The 20,570-nt window shown below is 44.9% G+C and overlaps 1 pseudogene; it reads right to left on the reverse strand.

Annotated features, from left to right (window-relative positions):
• Positions 1–12,763: 12,763 nt before the first annotated feature.
• On the reverse strand, positions 12,764–17,688 carry LOC110345443 (acidic leucine-rich nuclear phosphoprotein 32 family member B pseudogene; annotated as a pseudogene).
• Between the last annotated feature and the right edge of the window lie 2,882 nt (positions 17,689–20,570).

Raw genomic sequence — 20,570 nt, forward strand, 5'->3', positions numbered from 1 at the left:
CCCTTCATATTCCCAAATTGGCCTTGGGGACCAGGCAGTATGTTGGCAGCTGGGCCAAAGCCTTATCACATTTTCAGATCCTAACCACACAGGAAATGGGCTCCAACTATAGTAAGAGGGCTAGGTCTTCCTGATAGTCAATAAGCAGAAAGCAAACACTCACAGCAGTTCAGAGTTAGGACACTGAGCCTTCACATGAAGGATGTCCCAGTTTATGGAGTAGGAAACAGAGACACTAATGTGAGAAAGAAAAGTGAGAGACAATACAAAGATAAGTCCATGGCAAAAATTGTCTAGTAATAACTGAATATTAAGAAAAAATGTAAACAGACTAGCTAGAGACTCCAGGTATCAGAACAGTTTTAGGGAGATGATCAGTCTTTTTATTTTTATTTTTTTAAAAACTAATTCTATTGGTACACTTTGATGTACATAATGATCACATTCGTCATAGGGAATTTGGACCTGTACATGATAGATCTTGATTCTCTTTTCCCCCCACCCTTCAAGCCTTCTTCCCCCTCTTATTTACAAAAGCTTTGTTTTCACTTTTCCCTTCAATTCTTTTTTTTTTCCTTTTCCCTTCCCCCTGCCCCCTCCCTTGTTCTCCTTCCCATTTGAACATTTCCTTCCTACTTTCCAATATCTATCATTAATTTTGGTCCTTATTTACACTTTCAGTTTCTCATGCAAGAGAAACAATGCCACGTATAAATATATGTGTCTAATTTATTTCACTTAAAAGTATGGTCCCAAGGTGCATTCACTTTCCTAAAAGTGTTTCAAGCTTATCCTTCTTAATAGCAGAGTAGTACTTCATTATATGCACATTTTCTTTCTCCATTCATCCATTGATCTTGTTTCTAAGATTTAGCTATTACAAATTGTAGAGCTGTTAAAAACATAGGTGTGCATATATCATTGTGGTGATTCTTTTCATTCTTTCAGGAAGATACCAAGAAGGGCGATAGTTGTGTCAGATGGAACCTCTAGTTGTAGTTTTGTGGAATCTCCACACTGATGTCCATAGTGGTTGCACCAGTCTGCACTCCCACATACAGTGAAAAAGGATTTCTTTTCCTCCACAGCCTCACCAGCATTTGCTATTGGTTGATTTCTTGATCATAGCCATTTCTTTCTGGAGATGGAATCTCAGTGTTGTTTTAATTTGCATGTCTCAAATGACCAGTGATGTTAAACATTTTTTCATATATTTATTTGCTGTTTGTGCTTCTTCATCGGAAAAGTGTCTATTCATTTCAGATGCCTATTTTTTGATTGGGTCTTTAAATTTGGAGGGTCTGATCTTTTGAGTCCTTCATATGTTCTAGATATTAGTCCTTTGTCAGAGGAATAGCTGGTAAAAATTTTTTATAAAAATTTTTTTTCATTCTGTGGGTTGTCTCTTCACTCTGTTGGTGGTTAATTTTGCTGTGCAAAAGCTTTTCAATATGATGAATATGATGAGATTCTAGTTGTTGATTCTTTGTAATATTTCCTGTGTGATCAGGGTTTTGTTCATAAAGTCTGCCTACACGTATGCCTTCAAGAGTTCTACCTATTCTATCTTCAGCAGATTAATGTTTCTGTTTTAGACTTTTGATCCATTTCACTTTTAGTTTAGCGCAGGGTGAGAGATCTAGGTTTAATCTTCGGCATGTGGAAAGCCAGTTTTCCCAGCACCACTGATTAAAGAGGCTCTCTTTCTTGCAGTGAAGGTGTTTGGCCCCATTGTTGATGATAAGGTAGTGGGCCTGGGGTTGTTTCTGCATCTTCTCTTCTGTTCCATTGGTTGCATCTGGGGAATGAGCTCCACTGCTCTGTTATCTGAGCAGCCCACCAGATTGAAATTCACCCTGAAGCTGAGCAGGGTTATTGTTGGGAGGCAGTGGATGGAAGTTGGCATAGGAAGGGTTTGTCTGATGGGCCTCAGTGGAAGTCTGGTACCTCGATAGTGGGCCCGGTCTGCACGATCACTTGGAGCTCAGCAGCCAAAGTTGTCAGTTCCTATACAAAGGTCCCCTCATGTCCCGAGTCTTTGTTGACCCTGGAGGGCCAGGGCCAAAATACTGGCTGTTGGGCCAGGGGTTTAGCTCAGTGGTGCTGCTGCCTGTCTCGAAACTGGAAGGTCCCAAGTTTGATCCCTGCAGCATTTTACTCCTTCAGCTTCACATGTTTTAGAGCGTCCATGATTGTTCAAAAGGTCCTTTTCAATGTGAGAGAAAGCCGCCATGTCTCTCCTGCACTTGGAGAAATCCATCCCGAGGGGCCGCGAGGAGTGCGTAGCTGGGGCAGCGGGTTCCGAGCCTCTCTCTCTCTGTGCCCTGTCCTCGGGCTGCGGAGACCCTGCCCCTGTGGGTCCGGCTCGCCCCTCGTGGGGCCTGGGGCTCGGGAGGCGGGGCGGGGCGGGCCGAGAAGCCGCCCGTGACTGTCGGTGGACGCCGGGCCTAACTGCGGTCCCACGTTCCCCCACGGTCCAGGGTCCACCCCGGCTGACCGGTCGGCGCCCCACAACGACCTCCTGCGTGCACAGGTGCTTCACACTGTGTGATGATCAGTCTTATAGCAGAGATCTAAAACCACATAAAGGACTGTGGAAATGGGGGAGGGCATTTGAGCTTGGTCAACAGCATCTGCCATGCTTACTAAAGGAGGGGACAGCTGAGCTCGGGAGACTGACAGAGGCTCTGGGTTGCTGAAGTGGAGCGCACCTGGTACCAGTAGTTTGTACGAGTGGCTTGACCCAGGGGAGGACAATTGTGAGAAGATTCCTGTAGGGATCATTAACTACTGAAAGAGGTGACCCAGGAGGCCATGAAATCTCCTTCCTAGGGGTTTCTAAAAGCTGAACTCTCCCCATGCCTGGTTGACATCTAGAAGCAGAGACCAGGGAGCCCTCAGTCCTTTCTAGTGAGAGAAGTTTGACTCTTGGCTCTGAGATGATGAGCAAACTCTCTCATGGCCCGAAATGCTGGGGGCTCTAATCAAGCAATCAGGTACTAATTGTCTTTGCTTAGGAATCCATGTTGAGGCCCAAGGAGCAGGAAGCAGCTGAGATGCCTCCAGTGAACACTGCAATCTGAATACTCTCTGATGGAAGCACAGCCTAGAGACCTGACAGGATCTGCATTGTTCAGCTAGACAGCTGGGAGCAGCTGCAAGGCCCCCTCGGGTCTTCTTGAGCACTGAGGATTGTGACTAACCTTCACCCCAGGCTCACACACATCCTGAAGAGATCAGTGAAGTGCCAGCCTGTCTGGTGTGAAATCCGCTTGAGAAATAATCATTGTCAATGGGAATGAAGGACAGAGGACATTGGAGGCTCATAATCTTACTTAAAAGAAGTCACAGTGACATGTTGTGAAAGGCTGGAAAAAAAGAGCCAGGAATGAAGGGACCCATTGGGGTGGACTTAGGAAACAAGGTCCTTTGAGTATCTTTGGAGCAGTCAGCTAAGTGCTCCCCATTCCCAGCCAAAGCTCCAGATGGCATTGACTGTGCAATAGACCAAACCATTTCCCATTGACTTGGGAAACTGTCTATCCTCAAGAGCTAATTACATCAAAGAATCATAGTTTTAGAAGTGACCCCAATGATCATCCAATCCCTCAGCTTCACACTGTAAGGCCTAGACACATGAGGTCACCCATTCAAAGTCACAGGTCTCATTAGTGGCTGAGCCAGATTCCCAGTTTCCAGACTTGAAGGCCAACAGTCAATCCATTGCTAATCTGCATGAAGACACTCAATCCTGCTCTCTTGAGGCTGGCATGGGATGGGGTGGAGACTAAGGCCAAAAGAGCAGGATATGTACAATGTAGTGTGTATATTTCAGCATTGAGTGGCTCAACATGAAGATGAAATGCAATATTAGAGGCAGATGAGCATATAGATTTGAGGGAGTGAGTTGTAGAGGAAAAGAGCACAGGGTTATCAGTCAATAGACTCGGGTTTAGGTTCCAGTTCTATTACATACTTACTGTGTAACTGGGAAAACTTAATCTCTCTGAGCCACCATTCACTCAGCTGTTAAATGGAGATAAAAATATTGTAGAATTCTTGTGAGAAATAACATATGTAAAAGTACTCTGCAAACAAAATGAGCTAGGTAGTATGTGAGCTATTGTTATAATTATTGGGTATATGTTGAGTTTGAAGGTTGGAATACATTATCGTTGGCATTCTCCTAGGAAATCTAGTAACTGACAGAAATTTCTACTTTACCTCAGACATTCTCAGCAATAGGAGCTGAATTAAGTCAGGTAAAATGCAAGGTCCAAATGGAAGTTCAGCTATGCAGTGAGGAGGTTTCCTCATGAAGATTTCCAATCTGGTTTATGCCTCGGGTTCTGGCCTTCCCTGGGAGGGTACCTCTGACAGAACTGAAGCCTGATCCCTTTCAGCCTGATCAGGATCCTTTGGGGGCAAGAGTGAGTAGGGAGAAAAGGAGAGGAAAGGGGGGTAGCCAGGCATGAGGCCTGTAGCCTTCAGATAAAGCCACTTGAATGTGAAGTGACAAAGGGAATCACAGTATCCTCTGTTCCAGGACCAACGGCACTGCTCCCTGATTTAGTACTAGGCTTGGGTGGGAAAATGGGACTCAGGTATTTATTTACAGGGTACAGGGTGGGGTACCTTGGAGGAGAAGGGAGGATCCTGTTGTGATCTAGTCCAGAGCAGCAGCTTTTCATAGGTAAGAGCCGTGCTGTGCAGGCTGAGGTCATTCCTGGCACTCACTCCCCACTCATAGCAGACGCCTGCAGGTCTGTTTTAATATCTGTAGCAACCACATTCCTAAGCAGGGTGGGTAAGAGCCTTTCTGGACAAGACTGCTTTCTATCAGAAATTATTCCAATACACCAGGGTAAGATATTTTAGAGAGAGCTGGAGTGGTGTTTTTTTTTTTAAGGAGGAAAATAAAAGTTCAGAAAGAACGACTAAATGCAGGGAGCAGGAGCAGAGCAAGGTCCTGATGGCTGGAGAAGGGAGGAGGGACCTGGGGTCACAGGTGAGGGAGAGGATGGGACAAAGGTTATAGGCAGTGGGTGCTGGGAAGGGTCCTCTCTTCGGATCTGCCCATCCAGGCCTTTCTTAGGCTGCATCCCTGTTACTGTCACTCACTCATTCACTCCTCTATCCCCTCAACCCACATTTGCCTTCCACTCTATCCCAAGCGCTGCACTAGGGATTCAAAGGAGTTGCATTAGATGTTCACTTCTGTTTAACAAATTACTGTAGCACACACTATTTTAAGATAGCACCTATGTATAATCTCCTAGGAGTCTGGATACAACTTAACCAGATCCTCCACAACGTCTCTCACAAAGCTGTAATCAAAGTTTGGCCATGGCTGTGTCTCCTTCTCAAGGCTCCCTTAGGAATGATCCACTTCCAAGGTCATGTGGGTGTTGGAGAAATCATTCTCTTGGGCGTGGTTGGTCAGGTCCATTGTTCCTTACTCAGTGTAGGCCAGTGGTTGTCCTCATTCCTTGCCACATGGGCCTGTCCACCATGCCACCTGCTTCATCAAAACCTGCAAGCTGAGAAGGTGAGAGATGGTCGGCAGTAAGACAGGAGTCAATGTGTCATGTAACCGGAGGGTAGAGGTGACATTTCCTTGCCTGTGCCATGTTCTACTGACTAAAAGCAAGTTGCAAGTTCCAACTGCACTCAAGGGAAACAGATTACACCGGGGTGACAGTGCCAGGAAACAGGATGATCAGGCACCACGTCAGAGTCTGCCTGTTTCTGACATCCTCAGCGAACACAGTCAACACAGTCAGCAATAATAGCTGTTATAGTGATACAACAACAGCAATGATAAAGATAATAATACCAATAATTCCATTTATTGAATGCTTATAGTGTGCCAAAAACTGTACATAAATATACATATAAGCATATATATGTATATATGCTGTTAATCCCTATTAAATAGGTATTACTCTCTTTAGGCGAGGGAACAGACATTCAGAGAGGTCATGGCATTGAGCGAGGTTTTGAACTCTAGTTGGCCAGACTCTATCCCCCTTCATTATATACCTCCCAGATGAATAGCAATGTCCCACGGAAAGCGCAGTCCTAGTCCTTCTGCTTGGGGTTCTGGAAGGCTTCTCAGAGGGGGAGACATGGGAGAAGCGCTGTACGTCACAGCAGGTCCCCAGAGGGCATTCAGGAAATGGAAGTGACACAATCCTTTGCTCTTGAAACACCCTTGAGGCTCAAGTGGGGACCCAGATGCAAGGGGGGGCTTGGACACTTGCTAGGAGTGGCAGCAAGTGCAAACAGAACAGCTGTCTGAAAGTGCTCTGGGCAGCCATGGAAAGCAGTGGCTGTTTAGATTAGTTTTCTAATTGGCTGAGTGCTAGCAAAGCCTCTTGTGTATACAATGGGGATAGTTAATCTTGTCTATTTGTATATCCACTCATGTTCTGTCACTCTCTGATCTTCTCAGCTGTCTGCCTCTTTCTGTTGGTTTTAGGCCAAGGGAGAGTTTAGGTCCATGAGACTCTCTCCTCGTTCCCAGCACTGGTGGGCCTCAAGAGGAATTCGTGCAGGAGGAAGATGATTCAGATGCCCCCCATCCCCACACTCATTCTTTCTGTTTCCCTCGCCATAGTGGCCTTCACTCATCCTTGGGGGTCTCCCTTCCTTCAGTGCCCAACTGCCCAGCACAGAATCTATACATTTGCAAAAAGTGGTCTTACCTATATCACCTCATAGCTTCAAGACAAACCCAGGAGTTAGGCTTTATTATTCCAAGTGAGAAACCCTAAAGAGAAGTGAAGTAGCCTTTCCAGTGTCACTCGTCCAGCTAGAGAGCAGCTGAGCCAGGACTTGAACTTGGGTCCAGCACACCGACTCTTTGCAATGTGTCTGTTGGTCTGGCCTGTCCACCCCACATACCATGTTCATCACACAACTTCCTTTCTCTAGAAGCCAGAAAGGTCTCTCTTCACTGACCCTGTCAATCTGTCCACATGCCTCTGCCTGCCTTTCAAGGCCCTTCAGTACTTGTCCCTCCTTCCCTGCCCTGAATTCATCTCAACTCTGTTATGGGGTCTGGGATAAGGAGGCCATGTTCCCTGACTCCCCAAGACCTCCACATTTGTTGGTTCTCTCTTGAATCAGACTTTGGATCCCTTTAACCAGGGGGCATGATGTGACCTTCTCCTATCACACTTCAAATCCAGGCACAGAGCAAATATTTATGGCTTGATTCATAATGACAAGACAGAAAGATGAGGATAAGGCTGGGATGATGCCTAGGAAAAAAAGGTCTTCTTTTAGACAAAGAGTCCTCCGACTAAGGAAACTCCTGCCCATGCCATTGTTTACCTGCCACAACTTTCCCTGCTACCTCCTTCCCTGGAAGCCTATCTTTAGCCTTCAGGGGCTGTTAACAATATTATTCCCCTTCATGACCTCAGTGTGGTCAAAATCCCTCTGTGCAATTGTTCCAGGCTCATCCTGTCCAGTGTGCACTTAACACCTGCATTTTGGGGGAGGTAGGGTGGGGAGTTCTTACATATAATGACATTCATGGCAAAAACTTGTGAAGGATGGCAAAGAGAAGTCTACCATTCAATAATATTCAAGATATAGGACCTGATATGGCCAGATTTTATTTTGGGAATTGCATTCAGAGAATTATAAAGGGATGAAGATACAAATGAGATAAAAAGTTAGAGAGGTGCTGGCTCCCTAACCTGTGCTGATTTCATACATAACTCTAGGCTACAAGCCATTCCTGTGTGTCAGACACTTTACTAAGTGTTCCACAAAAATGATCATGTTTAGTCTTCAACAAAACAGCTCTATAAAGTAGCATTAGTGTTATCCCTGTTGGAAACTGAGGCTCACAGTGATTAAGTAGACGATTCAAGACTGCACATAAAACATAAAGACTGGCAATGTATATGGCTCCAGTGGTGGAGCACTTGCTTAGCAGGAATGAGGCCCTGAGTTCCATCCTCAGCACGGAAAAAGAAAAAGCCTAAGAGTCAAGATTTATACCTTAAACCTTTGTCTTTAATCCCTAATTCCAGGGGACAGCCAAAAAGTTGTATTTTTGATTGTTTTTGCCAAGAGGGATCCAATGAACAGCCCTGTTGTTCTTCTCAGGTTGAGGCTTGTGGCAAGCAAGAGGGAGAAAACCCGAGGTTCCTCCCACATTGTAGGGAGGGGGCCTGGATCCCAGGTTCTTTCCCCACCTAGCCCAGCCCTCTGCTTTGCTGCTTAGCAGAAAGGGGCAGCTGGCAGGAGAGTTGCATAAAGGCCCCAGGCTGCATCTTCTTATCTCGAGGAGTCTTGATTTACTTTCCTCTATCTTATCTCAGCCCAGGGCCTGATGATGGATTTCACCTTCGGCATTTGCAAGGGGAGTGGCTGCTTCTTGCTAAAAGCAATCCCTCATATGCAGATTGAGGAGATGTGCTCCCCACTCTGAAGTCCACCCTTCTCTTCCTGCTTCCCCCAGGTCAGGTGGAGAGAGGAGGGTCCCTCTCTTCTGCATTGGAGAAGATGAGGCTAGAGACTTGCTCAGCAAGAGTAAATGAAACCACCTGTTTCTAGATTCAACCCAGACCTGCTGTTACTCAAGATGTGTCTGGGGAACAGGAGAAGAAAAAAATGATAGGCTTGACTAGTGCTCTCTTTTATGATCATTCAAATGCCTTTTCAAATTTAATCTTCACAACAGCTATAAGAAGCAGCTTTTGCATTCCCCTTTTTATATAAAGAAACCTGGACCTAGTGGGGCTAGTGTAACACAGACAGTAGGTGAGCAGTCGAGTGTCCAACATCTTCTGATGCTAACTTCTATGCACCTTTTATGACATGTCTTGGAGGAGAATTTTATCTTTTGGGACTACATCTCCCCTATGACTTCTTACTTTTCCTTCTCTGAAACAATATGGCTTAGATGAGGGCAGTCCATCCTTTTGTGATGGTGGACTCAAAGGGAGGAAGAGGCAGGGCTGTTTCATGGATTTGTTGAGCTATTGTCTGAGGGTCATTGTGCAGGCGGACTTGAGGATAGAGGTCACTCTTAGAAGAAGGAAGTGGCAAGTCAGCCCCCTTCTCTGTGCCTGAAGACTCAACCATGCAACAGTTTGTCAACAAACAAGCATCTAAACCCTCCTGTGTGTGTCATGTGGTAGATGACACTGGTCATATAGCACCAGAGCTCAAGAGAAAGGAAGGGAAGTAGCACTTATTGAGGTCTCTTGTGTGCCAGGCACGGAGCCAAGGAGTTCACTTATTTTATTTGATTTTCATAACAGTCTTATAAAATGGATTCCACTCTCCTCATTTCTCAAGCTGAGGCTCAGAAAAATTAGACAAGCCTCTGGTCTCATTGTCAGTAAGTTGTAGAACTACAATCCAAATCCAAGTTATTTGACTCTAAATGTCTCTTTTGCACGTACCATAGAGTGTGGAGGAGATGGAAGATTTCCCTTTTAGAGCCCAGAACAGCACCTTAGAGATTAACTTACCTTGTAACGTCTACCTGCCCCTCTCTACATACATCATGAGGATTTGGGGGTGGGAGGTGGGAAGAGGAGGAGTTGAAGCTATTTGTCAGAAAGAATGTCAGAAGTTTTCTTCCTCTGTGTGTGTGCATAAATCTTTAAGGACAAGGTCTGTGCCTTATCCACCTTTGAGTTCCTAGTGTTTAACACTTACTTTGTCTGACAAATAGCAAGGGCTCAGTAACTGTAACCTACAGACTTGAACTAAAGAGACTTTAAGATTAAGATGTGGGAACTTCAAAACCATAGAAACTATGGATGTAGACTGGCCAAAAGCATATAAATTCACTGGCCATGACCCCTCTGAAAATAATAAGGGACAAATGAGCAGTTAATTGGAAAGCTTAGAGGTAGCTGGTTCAGAAGGTACATCCATCCCAAGGTTCGGGGGGGGGGGGGTTCTAGTCCCAGCTGTGTCACTTACCTGTCATTCTGTCTCAGGGGTCCTAGAAAAGTGCTTACTCTCTATTAGCCTGAGTTCATTCATTTGTCAGGTGAAGCACTGGACCTACATTCTAAGATCCTTCTTGCTAACATACTCTAAAGTTTTGAATCATCAGCTCTATGGTTCCCACCAACAGGTTCCTGGGAGGGAGATGAACAAGTGCTCTACCACTGAACTGCATTCCCAGACTGTCTCTTTTTCTTATTTAATTTAGTTGACAAGTAAAAATGGAACATAAAATGTAACAAGTAAAACGGAACATATTTATGGTGTGCAACATAATGGTTGGTTATATGTGTACTGTGGGATGGCTAAATCAAGCTACTTAACAAGTGCATTACCTTACACTCTTATTTTATTGTGGGGAGAGCACTTAAAATCTACTCTCTGAGCAATTTTATAATATACAATATGTGATTAAGCTGTAGTCATCATAATGTACACACCACAGTTTATTAATTTCTTGAACTTATTTCTCCTCTCTAACTGAAATGTTGTGTCCTTTAACCAACATCTCTCCAAGTCCTGCAGCCCTCAGCCTCTGGTATCCACCATTTTACTCTGTTTGAGTTCAACTTTTTAAAGATACTCCATCTACAAGGGAGATCATCGAATATTTGTCTTTCTGTTCCTGGTTTATTTCACAGAGTATAATGTTCTCCAGATTCATCCAAGAAAGTTGTCTCAAAATAAGAGTGTTTCAACTCCACCTGGAAGAGTGAGGCACAGTTACTACCCATCTAATCAGGGATTAGATGGCACTGGCCAGATCTTTTCAAGCCCAGGGGATTGAAAAGAAGATGTAGCCTCTTCTCACCCCCCATTTTGAAACCTGTGTTTCTCTAGCTGGGTAGACTCAGCCTACAGAAGCCACTAGAGAAGCTGTCAGCTCCAGAGGGAGCTCCTCCCGGAGGAGGAACTGGCGGGGAAGCCATCACTCTCGTAGGCTGTTCTCAGCTCCCCAGTGTGCTGGCCATCTCCCACCCAGGCTAATTTGCACTGCTAATCTGTTATGTCTTTCTTGGTAATTTAGCACTTTCAGACAGTTATGGTTAGATTCTGTTTATTTTTCTAAACCTCACAAAAACCCCATAATACAGCAAGAGAGGGAGCAGAGAGGGCGAGGGGGAGGGGGAGTTTTTTCTAGAAATATAAACTGAAGATTCAAATGCTCTTCCCATCTGCTGGACAGCTGTTGTGACAACCAGCCATTCCAAAAACTCTAGCATTCCCTTTCAAGGCTCTTTTGCTGGCTTCACTCCTACCGTCATTCTTTTGAGAGAATGTGGCCTTGAGATCAAGGCGTGGAGAACTGCTAGCTACTGCCACTTCTTCATCTTTGCTATCTCCCCTCGCCATTCTCCCAGTGGGATCAAGATGTGGGCCATCTCTTGCTTTTATCTGGGGGGAAATCCAGGACAGTGTGGGTTGGAAAAGATGGCTGATTAGGAGGAAGTTTGGGGTTCCAGTGGGCTAGCGCCTAACCTGATTTTTGTCCAATTTTTTGGCCTATGGGTTCCTGATAGATTTCTTATCTTCTGCAGGAAGTGCCATACATTTAATTTCTCAGCTGTAGTTGAAGTGGTGGAAATTGGTGTCAATGAATGTTTACTGAATGAATAGATGGTTCGATAATAACTTAGAGAACTTCCCAAGGTTTGAGCAAGATATAGGAAGGGAAGGCCAACAACTTTGAGCTCACCAAGTGCCCTTTTGTCCTTTGGGAAGCAGAAAGATGTATATTGAAGAGGCAGAATAAAGATGTTTAAATCACAGCACAAAGAATCTAGAACTAGATAAGGAAGATCAAAAATAAAAGATTGCTCATCATCTCATCCAAACTTTTAACTTTTCAGCGAAGGACCCTAGAATGTTGAGTAGGTAGTGACCTCCTTCACATCACAGAGTAAGTGAAGGCCTAAGTCTCTTGACTCTTAATTTTATCTCTCAAAAATGCTTCTTTCAAATGCTTTCAAAAATACTCTTTACATTCACCTCAGACTCATTTTTTCTAGAAAAGTAACTGCTGCCTAATCTGGCAAACTTTTTTGGTCTTCATAACATTAACTTTCCCGGAACTCATTATCTTGAGGTCATTTTGACTTTTGCCTTATGACCTCAAGGCTGCCCCTCATGTAAATGAAACAGGGTGACAAGGGTAGCAGAGCTAGCTATTGCCCAAGGCTGGCCCCACAGAAGTTTGTGTTTGGTTATCACCAGGGAGTACAAGCCCACCTCTGTGGAGTGTGATCCAGTAGTCTGCAGTCTTGGGAATTTATACTTTTTTTTTTTAACCAAAGAGTAACATGTTTATTTCACTTAGTCTTAAAAATACTTTTTGGCAGTTGTCACATATAATGTTCTACTGTTAAGAAAAAATTCATTCAAAAAAGCATGAAAAAGCAGACGCAAAATATTAAGATTTTATTTACAAAGCTTTTTTGTTGTACAGAAAGTAAAAATGCTGTTACAATCTCAGTGTAACTGGTAGCCACAGATGGTTGACTCACCAATCACAGCTATCCACATTACATCAAGAGCCTTACACAAAAACCTAACAAAGCTTACAATTTTGCTGGGGCAAAGTCTCCAAGCTTGGTGGTGGATTACCAGGAGGGACTAAATGGAGGAAGATGGAATGTCACAGGAACTATTCTTTGGCTCTTTGGGTGGGTGGGTGTCCTGGGGTTTATATCACAGCTGCCTTTTTTTTTAAACAGCTACCAAATGCATGAGCAGTCCAACCAATACTGAACAGTTCTGTTTTTGGAGGTTATTTGAGGTCTTAATCATCTTCTCCTTCATCATCTGTTTCTTCTTCTTTTCACCTTTTCCACTTTCTTCCTCCTCTTCATCCTCCTCTTCCTCATCTTCATCAATTTCTCCATCATGTCCAAATTCTTCTTCCTCCCCAACTTCATCTTCATCTCCTTCTATGTCTTCTTCATCCTCTTCTTCATCAAACTCTTCTTCCTCACCATCCTCATCTTCCTCGTCCTCCTCATCTTCTCCTTCCTCCTCCTCCTCCTCCTCCTCATCTACACCATCCACCTCTGCATCTGAGTCTGGGGCTTCCCTGTCCTCTCTGTCATAGCTGTCCAGGTAGCTTAGTTGGGGCAAGAGCTTCAAGATGCTCTCTCGATAGTCATTTAGGTTGGTGACTTTACAATTAAACAGATCCAGGCTTTTCAGACAATCCAGTTTCTTCAGAGGTTCCAAGGTGCTGCTATCTTTCAGTTTATTTCCACTTAAGTTTAAATGTGAGATTTGGAAGTTTTTCTGCTAACACATCCAGACCTCCAAAGATTCATTGTCACTGAGCTCAAGCTTTTTCAATCTACGTAGCTTGGGGAGATTTGAAACTGAAATCAAGCACACATTTATTAAAGTGAGGAATTCTAAATTCACAAATTCAGCTGTTAAGCCCTCAATTTTTCCATCATTTGATTTGCAATTGTCCAAGACAAGTTCTCGAACAGCTGCTGGGGTCCGTTTCCTCAGTTCCAGGTGGATCCTCTTCTTCATGTCCACGTTCTCCTCGTCCCTCCTCTGCGGCAGGGGCAGAGAGGGGAGAAGTGTCCCGGCCTGCACGGCGAGGGCCGTGGAAAGGGGTCTGCTCATGGCAGCAGTGGCGGCCAGCATGTGGCTTGCTCCCTCAGCGGAACCCCAGAGCCAAATTACTTGAGGGAGCAGGGAGAAACCATGGAGGGAAAAGGGGACTGGAATGTAGAGTTGGCTTCACGGCCTGCTGTCCCTGGGAATTTATGCAGTTTTGAGCAGAGGTTTTCAGAACTTTTGTGATGATCCAAGGATTGGGTTTTGAATACATTATAAACAGCTTGGGTGTCCGAAACAGGACCCTCAATCCCAAGTCTCAGCTTAGGATTTTCTAACCAAGTATGTAGTTAGAGGAAAATTTAATCCACATGTATCTGACTCACTGATATTGAAATCATCCTAAAGTTTGATTCTGGGATTGATTTGATACATGCTATTTCTTTTTCCCCCTCAACTTCTGGATGAGTGAGTTGACCAACACATAATAAATAGCAACCCTGAGAGAGAGAAGGAAGCTTCAAGTAGGGGAATGACTTGCAGGCCCCTCCTCTAAGCCTAGCTTGCTCTAGCTGCACTGCTGGGCAGGAAGCAGGCAGCTTAGACTTATCTGGCCCCCAGCCACCTCTTCTGCTTGTACTTCTGAGATGCTGAGCCCTACTGAGGAAAATCACCCAGCCCCGAAGATGGCAGCACCACGGGTTGATGGCATCTGACTTTCATTGTACACTCACTCAACAGGACACAGTGATCCCATCATCCTGTGATCCCAACTGACATCCAAGGCGATTACAGACCTTTGTTACTCAACTCAAGACCCCAAAGGCCCCTTCTCAACAGCTTCCCATTTTGAAGAGAAAAAGGGCTCCATTAGGAAAGCATTTCCTCAATTGGTCACCACCCTATAATCCCACTTGCCTCAATGGCCCTCCTCCTCAGTGAGGGACAGTTCTCAGCACTGGCCCCACCTTAGAGCTGCCATGCTTCAGCAGCAGCAGCAGCCCCCCTCCACTTCTATCTGCTTCTATTCCCCAGCATTCCCCAGGACCTTTGCCTTCTTCCTTCTGCTCCCTCACAGGAGTTGTTTCCAAGATGGTGCCCCAGGAATTTTCCTTCATGAACATCTGAGTCTGTTTTCTGGGGAACCTGACCAGTGATAAGAAAGCATTTCAGCTTTCTTTTTTCATTTGCACTGGGGCTATAGCTCAGTGGAGCCATGCCTGCCTGCCAAGTGCAAGCCCTGAGTTTGATTCCTGGTACTGGAAAAAAAAAATTTTTAAAAAGAGCATTTCAGGCAGTAGGAACATGTCATTGTATCTTCCTGTGTCCTCTGGGGTCTTGCTCTGTATCTCCTTTCCTGAATCTTTACTCTCCACCTCTCCTTAGCAGTTGTATGTTTTGATATCTTTCCTGTACTCTATAAAAAAAATTCCTTCCTTCCACCTTCCCCACATCTTCCCTTTTAGTCAAACTTTTCAAAAGTATCACCTGTATTTTCTGCATTTATCTTCATTTGTTCTTTAACATTTTGTGATCTGGCAGGCACCATCAAAAGGGAAATGTCACTCTGTGAAGTCAGCAGGGTCACCTGTAGTCACTTCTCAGTCTTTTTCTTACTTGACTTGTCAGAGATATTTGATCCCATAAGCTTCCCCCTCAATCTTAATGTGTTCTGCTCCTTCAACAGCAAGATGCGGCTCTTTCCTGGATCTCTTTCTATTATGTTTGGCAATTCTTTTCAGTCTCCTTTGTGCTTTACTCCCCCTCCCCGCTAAGGTCCATGAGTACTTGGTGGAATTTCCCATGGCTATCCATGACCGTCAATGTTATTTTCTCTCCTTCTTCCATATACTCCCCTCTTCCAGCTAAGCTGCACCCTCATGCCCACAACCCCAGATCTTCGCTTCAGCCAAGGTCTTTCCTTTGAACTCCACCTTAAGCTCTCTTAAGGAGATCAAAGCAAGACTCAAGAGCAAGATTCCTTCTACTCTGAACCTACTCACATTAGCATATATACTTTTATATGTTTATGAAGACTTCACCTTGGAGAAGGGTGTCAACATTTACGTTCTTCCTAGTATCCAATCATCAATGCCATCTTCGCCCCCAAAGCACCCATCTTCTCTGTTCTGGCCCCATCCCTGCTTCCTTCCTTGGGGCTCTCACTTCTTGCCATCACTATAGTCTCCTAACTGACTTCCCTTCAGCATGTCTTGACCATCCCAGATCCATACCAAGCACGGCAGCAAGAATGTTCTTTTGACTCTAATCTTGTCCATCACTCCCTTACTTAAAATTCTTCAGCAGCTTCTCATCACTCTCTGGATAAAATAGAAATCCTTCAACAGATCATACAGAAATCATTTAGGATCTGGGCCTCATCTGTCAGTCCAGCCTCAGTTCCCCTCCCTACTCCTCCTCTTTATGCCACAACAATACTTCAATGCATTGTTCTAGCTCCCAGAACACAGCAAAGTTCTCATGGCTGTGTCTGTACATGCTTCTCTGTCTGCCAGTGCTGCCTTTTGATGTCTTACCTGTCTGAAAAACTCCTATTCATTCTTCCAGGCTCAATTCATCACCTGTCTCATCCTTGATTTCTCAAGGAAAATTTGAGTGCTTTCCCCTTACCTCCTTCTATTGCATTTTGTACTTGCCTCCACCCCAAGAATAATCATCATTTATTATAATTACCCATTTGAAGAAGAAGTCTCTGCTCAACCCTTGAGGTTTAAACTCATTGAGAGCAGTGTCCATATATTTTCATCTTTGTGTCTCCTACACAAAGTACAGGCTTTGGCCTAGAATAGACAGTAAATGTTTAATTAGTAATAATGCCTAGTTTTTATTGCTCTTTTTCAGCAAGCCAGGCCAGGCACTAAAGCATTTTGACATCCATCATACCTTTTAGTTCATACAACTACAATTGCCCCAGGAGGTAGGTGCCTTTATTTCTGTTTTTTTTAAAGATGAGAAAACTGAGGTGTAGAAAGGGTAGGTTACTCTCCCAAACTAGTAAGTGGCAAGGAGATCTGAAAATTATGCTTTTACTATGAGGGTGTACTGCTAGTTGTATTCACTCAAACTGGTAAAGATTCAGTATAGAGGGCTCTGGGTGGAGCTTGTAGGAGCTGCCTCTTATTGCTCAGTTCATTCAGTGCTTCCATCAGTCTCTACCCATGAACTCAGGCCTCGAAGCCTGCACTTGACAAAGTATAGACATTCCCAGCTCAGCCAATTTTAGTGGAGTATTAAAATATTTTCTTGCTGCTAGGATCCCATACTGGCTGCCCAGACCTTTCCTCCATCTGAGGCCTGGTCTCTTGGCTGGGAATTCTACACAGACTACTTCCTGATGGAGCAGACTTGTGATCAGTGACACTCATAAAGCTTGACTTCTCAGATGTGGCTAAGCCAGCAGTTGGTCTTGGGTCTTCAGTCCTAGGGGGCAGACTTGGGCCACCCCCTTAGGTCTGCGGTGACTGCTTCTCCTATTGATTCAGTACTCTCTCTCAGCATGGCTGTCCCTAACCCGAGGCCCTCTTGGCCTTGCTCTGAGTCTCCTTGTCTTCACTGCAGACCCTGCTGCCTGCTCACACTGACACAGCTCGGTGACCAGGCAGGCAGAGAAGACAGAGAATTGAGGCAGCACCTAGAGTGGACCCACAGTGTTTATCAGGGAGGGCTGTGCTGAAACTGAGAGTCCAGGTGGGTCTACCTCCTCAGGGTCCTCACCCCCACACCTGTGCTCCGCTGCAGTCCCAGGCCTGCTTGGTGGACTTTCTGCTTGGTCACTGTTAGTTTCTCACTGTGGCAAGGTTAGAATGCAAGCAGCTAATGGGTGGACTTTTTTTTTGGTACTGGGGATCAAACTCAGGACCTTGTGCTTGAGAGGCAGGCGCGGTACCACTGAGCTAAATCCCTGGCCCCAGGTGGACTATTTTGTATTCAGTTTTTAATTGTATTACTGGTCATTTGTACCTGACTACAAATACAGTCTGCCTTCCTGGTCCATGAGTCATGTGTCCACAGATTCAACCAAAGTTTAGATGGAAAATATTGAGAAAAAAAATGTATCAGTACTAAATATGTGCAAACCTTATTTTCTTGTCACTATTCCCTAAGCAATATAGTTCAACAACTTTTTTGTATAGCATTTAGTTTGTATTGGGTATTGTAAGTGAATTAGAGATGATTTACACCATCCAGGAAGATGTGCATAGGTTACATGCAGAGGCTATACCATTTTACATAAAGGACTTGAGCAACCATAGATTTTCGGTATCTATAGGGGTCTAGGAGCCAGTCTCTTTGTGGATATCTCAGGATGACTATATCATATTAATAACATATAATCATTAATAAATAAGACTTGGATTTTAGACAGACATAAAGGCCAGATTAATCTGGACATTAAAATTGTTTTAAGTAAAAATGCCCTAATTTTGTAAACCATTTTATTATAATGTACTTTCTCACATATCTTATTTTAACTTAGCAAATATGTTTTCTTCTCTGCAAGAAAGGGAGGTGGGTAGGCTTGGGATCTCAAATCACATGATATCTATCAATCACAGCTGAGGGCAACAGTGCTTGTCCTTGACACTTAGTATCCAGCATTTTATTAATGTTTACAACAACCACAAAGATAGGAATTTTTCCTATTTTAGAGACAGAAGAAATTAGGTAAATTGCCAGTGCCCCACAGCTAATAACAGAAAGGCTGAGATCTGAAACCAGATATGCCTGATGCTAAAGCTCACGTGTCACTTTGCCTGATACCAGGCCGGTCTCAGTCTGTAGGCACTGGTGGTTCTCTCCCTCTGGGCTTCAACACAGGATTAAACACCACCCCCACTCTGCCTCAGTGGTCTTGCATCAGGATGTGGACCTGGAGTCCACCTCCAGTCCCTCTGGCCTTTAGGGATTCTGCCTGCCTCTCTCTCTCTCTCTCTCTCTCTCTCTCTCCCTCCCTCCCTCTTTCTCCCTTTCTTTCCTTTCTTCTTTCCTTTCCTTCTTTTCTTCCTTCCTTCAGATTGAACCCAGGGTATTTGCACTGAGTTCAATCCTCACAACTGTTTATTTTTTATTTTGAGACAAGGTCTTGCTAAATTGCTAAATTGCCTCAGCCTCCCAGCCTGCTGAGATTACAGGTATGTGCCACCATGTCTGTTTTTTTCTGCCTTTGTTGTTGCCCTTTTTTTTTTTTTTTTGTGGTACTGGGTATCAAACTCAGGACCTTGTGCTTAGGAGGCGGGTGCCGGAACTACTGAGCTAAACACTTGGCCCCTGTTGTTGCTCATTTTCATGCAGGCACTAGGCTACTGGAATTCTCCTCTCACTTGTTGATGAGAGGGAGCTGGCCCTTTGTTGGTAATCTGAATGTCACAGAAGCCACCCTTCCCAAGGAGAGATATGATCATCTCCCAGGAGGCTTCAGGGTAAGGGAGAAGGCCAGTGGGACTTTGTTGAGAATGTCATTCCAGAACTAAGTAGGAGAATTTACTATCTAGCTGTCATCTCTTGAGAATCTGCTATCTGGATGGTGCCTGTCCCCTTTAAGCTATTCCAACTGCAAAAGTACACACATAGAGAAGATAATCAGAAGACCTGCAGGGGAAGGAGCCCTTTGTGGGGAAGTGAAAAGATTTCTAGTCAGGAGTTCTGATCCTGGCTCTGTAAGGTTTGTCCTTGAGATTTGGACAAGTCATCTTCTTCCAGTTCCTATTGGTTGAATGAGTTACTGGATCATCTTGAAGATCCCCCTTATTTGTGGAATGTTCCAACTGGCTAGAGTCTCATTCTGGTACTCTCCTCAGGGCAAGTTGTAGCTGCCCTCCTCCATAGGCATGTGGGCTGCTAGAGCAAGCCCTGGCCTGGTGTCTGGGTCTCTGTGCCTGAGGTCCTGGCTTGTCCCAGTGCCCTGGCAGAAGGTGGCAGCCTTGGTCACAACTTTGACTGTACCTGTTTGTTCGAGGCTGGGACCAGTGGGGGCTGCATGGAGGGCAAGAAGCAGTCCTGGTTTCTGGGAAAGACCAGTGTGTTGAGTGTATGTATGTGTGCTCATGCACACGTGTGTAAGCACGCAGAGTGTATGTGTGTTTATTTATTGCTAAGTTGGAGGTGTCTGCCAGCAGAGAGCAGTCTAAGTGCTGTTTGTTTACTTAGCAGAGTGCAGGGAAGGACAGGGGAGAGACAAGTATAGGGGAGGCTGTTTTATGGGCCACATGGCATGAGAGTTGTCTTTAGGTCAGTTTGAATGGTCCCACCCTTTGGGTGCTGCAAGTTCTAGAGAGTCCCCTTTGAGACCTTGGTTCTGGTTTTCCTTCCTCCAGCAACATCCAGTTACTCATTCCCCTACGAAGCTACCCGGCTCATCTGTCATGGTGGGAGCTTTCTTGAGTGCTGAGTTCCAAGCTCATGAGAGGAAGTAGAAGAGAAGAAAGTAAGACAGAAGGAAGGAAGCAGAATAGTAGGGTTCTAATCTGGCCTCCTCAAACCAATAAATGCCGAGTCTTTGGCAAGTCATTTTCCCATCCTCCACCAGAGAATGAGGTTGACTTCAGTGTCTCCTTGCAGCTCTACAATTTCTTCTTTCAAGAAAGGTCATAGATACATATGCCAGCTTTTCCCCACCCTATGGGGCCTAGAAGTGCAGACTGCTCTGCAACTTAGTCCTGCTCCTACCTCTGCCTGAGAGTGGCTATACTGCTTGACTTAGCCTCAGCCTTTCCAGTGGTTACACCTTTATAGGACTGCTGTCCACTGCCTCTGAGATCACTGTCCTCTGTTGTCTGGGTTATAGATTGGTCATATAGTCCCTGCCTTCAGGAGACAGAGAAGACCAATCAATAAAAGACCCTCTTGACCCCTGACTCTGCCACAGGCCAGAGGCTGGAACTTGCTGAGGTTCATGGTCATTACATCCCAGCTGGGTGGCCCAGGGACTCCCCAGAGGCCTCTACCTCCCTCCCCCTGGCCTAGGGCCCCAGCAATGTGTCTGTAAGCTTCTGAGAGAGCACTGGCTCCCAGACTCA

The sequence above is a fragment of the Heterocephalus glaber genome, unplaced genomic scaffold, assembly GCF_053883595.1.
Source record: "Heterocephalus glaber isolate CG9 unplaced genomic scaffold, H.glaber_assembly_v1.0 deba00001446, whole genome shotgun sequence".
Classification (NCBI taxonomy): Eukaryota; Metazoa; Chordata; class Mammalia; order Rodentia; family Bathyergidae; genus Heterocephalus; species Heterocephalus glaber.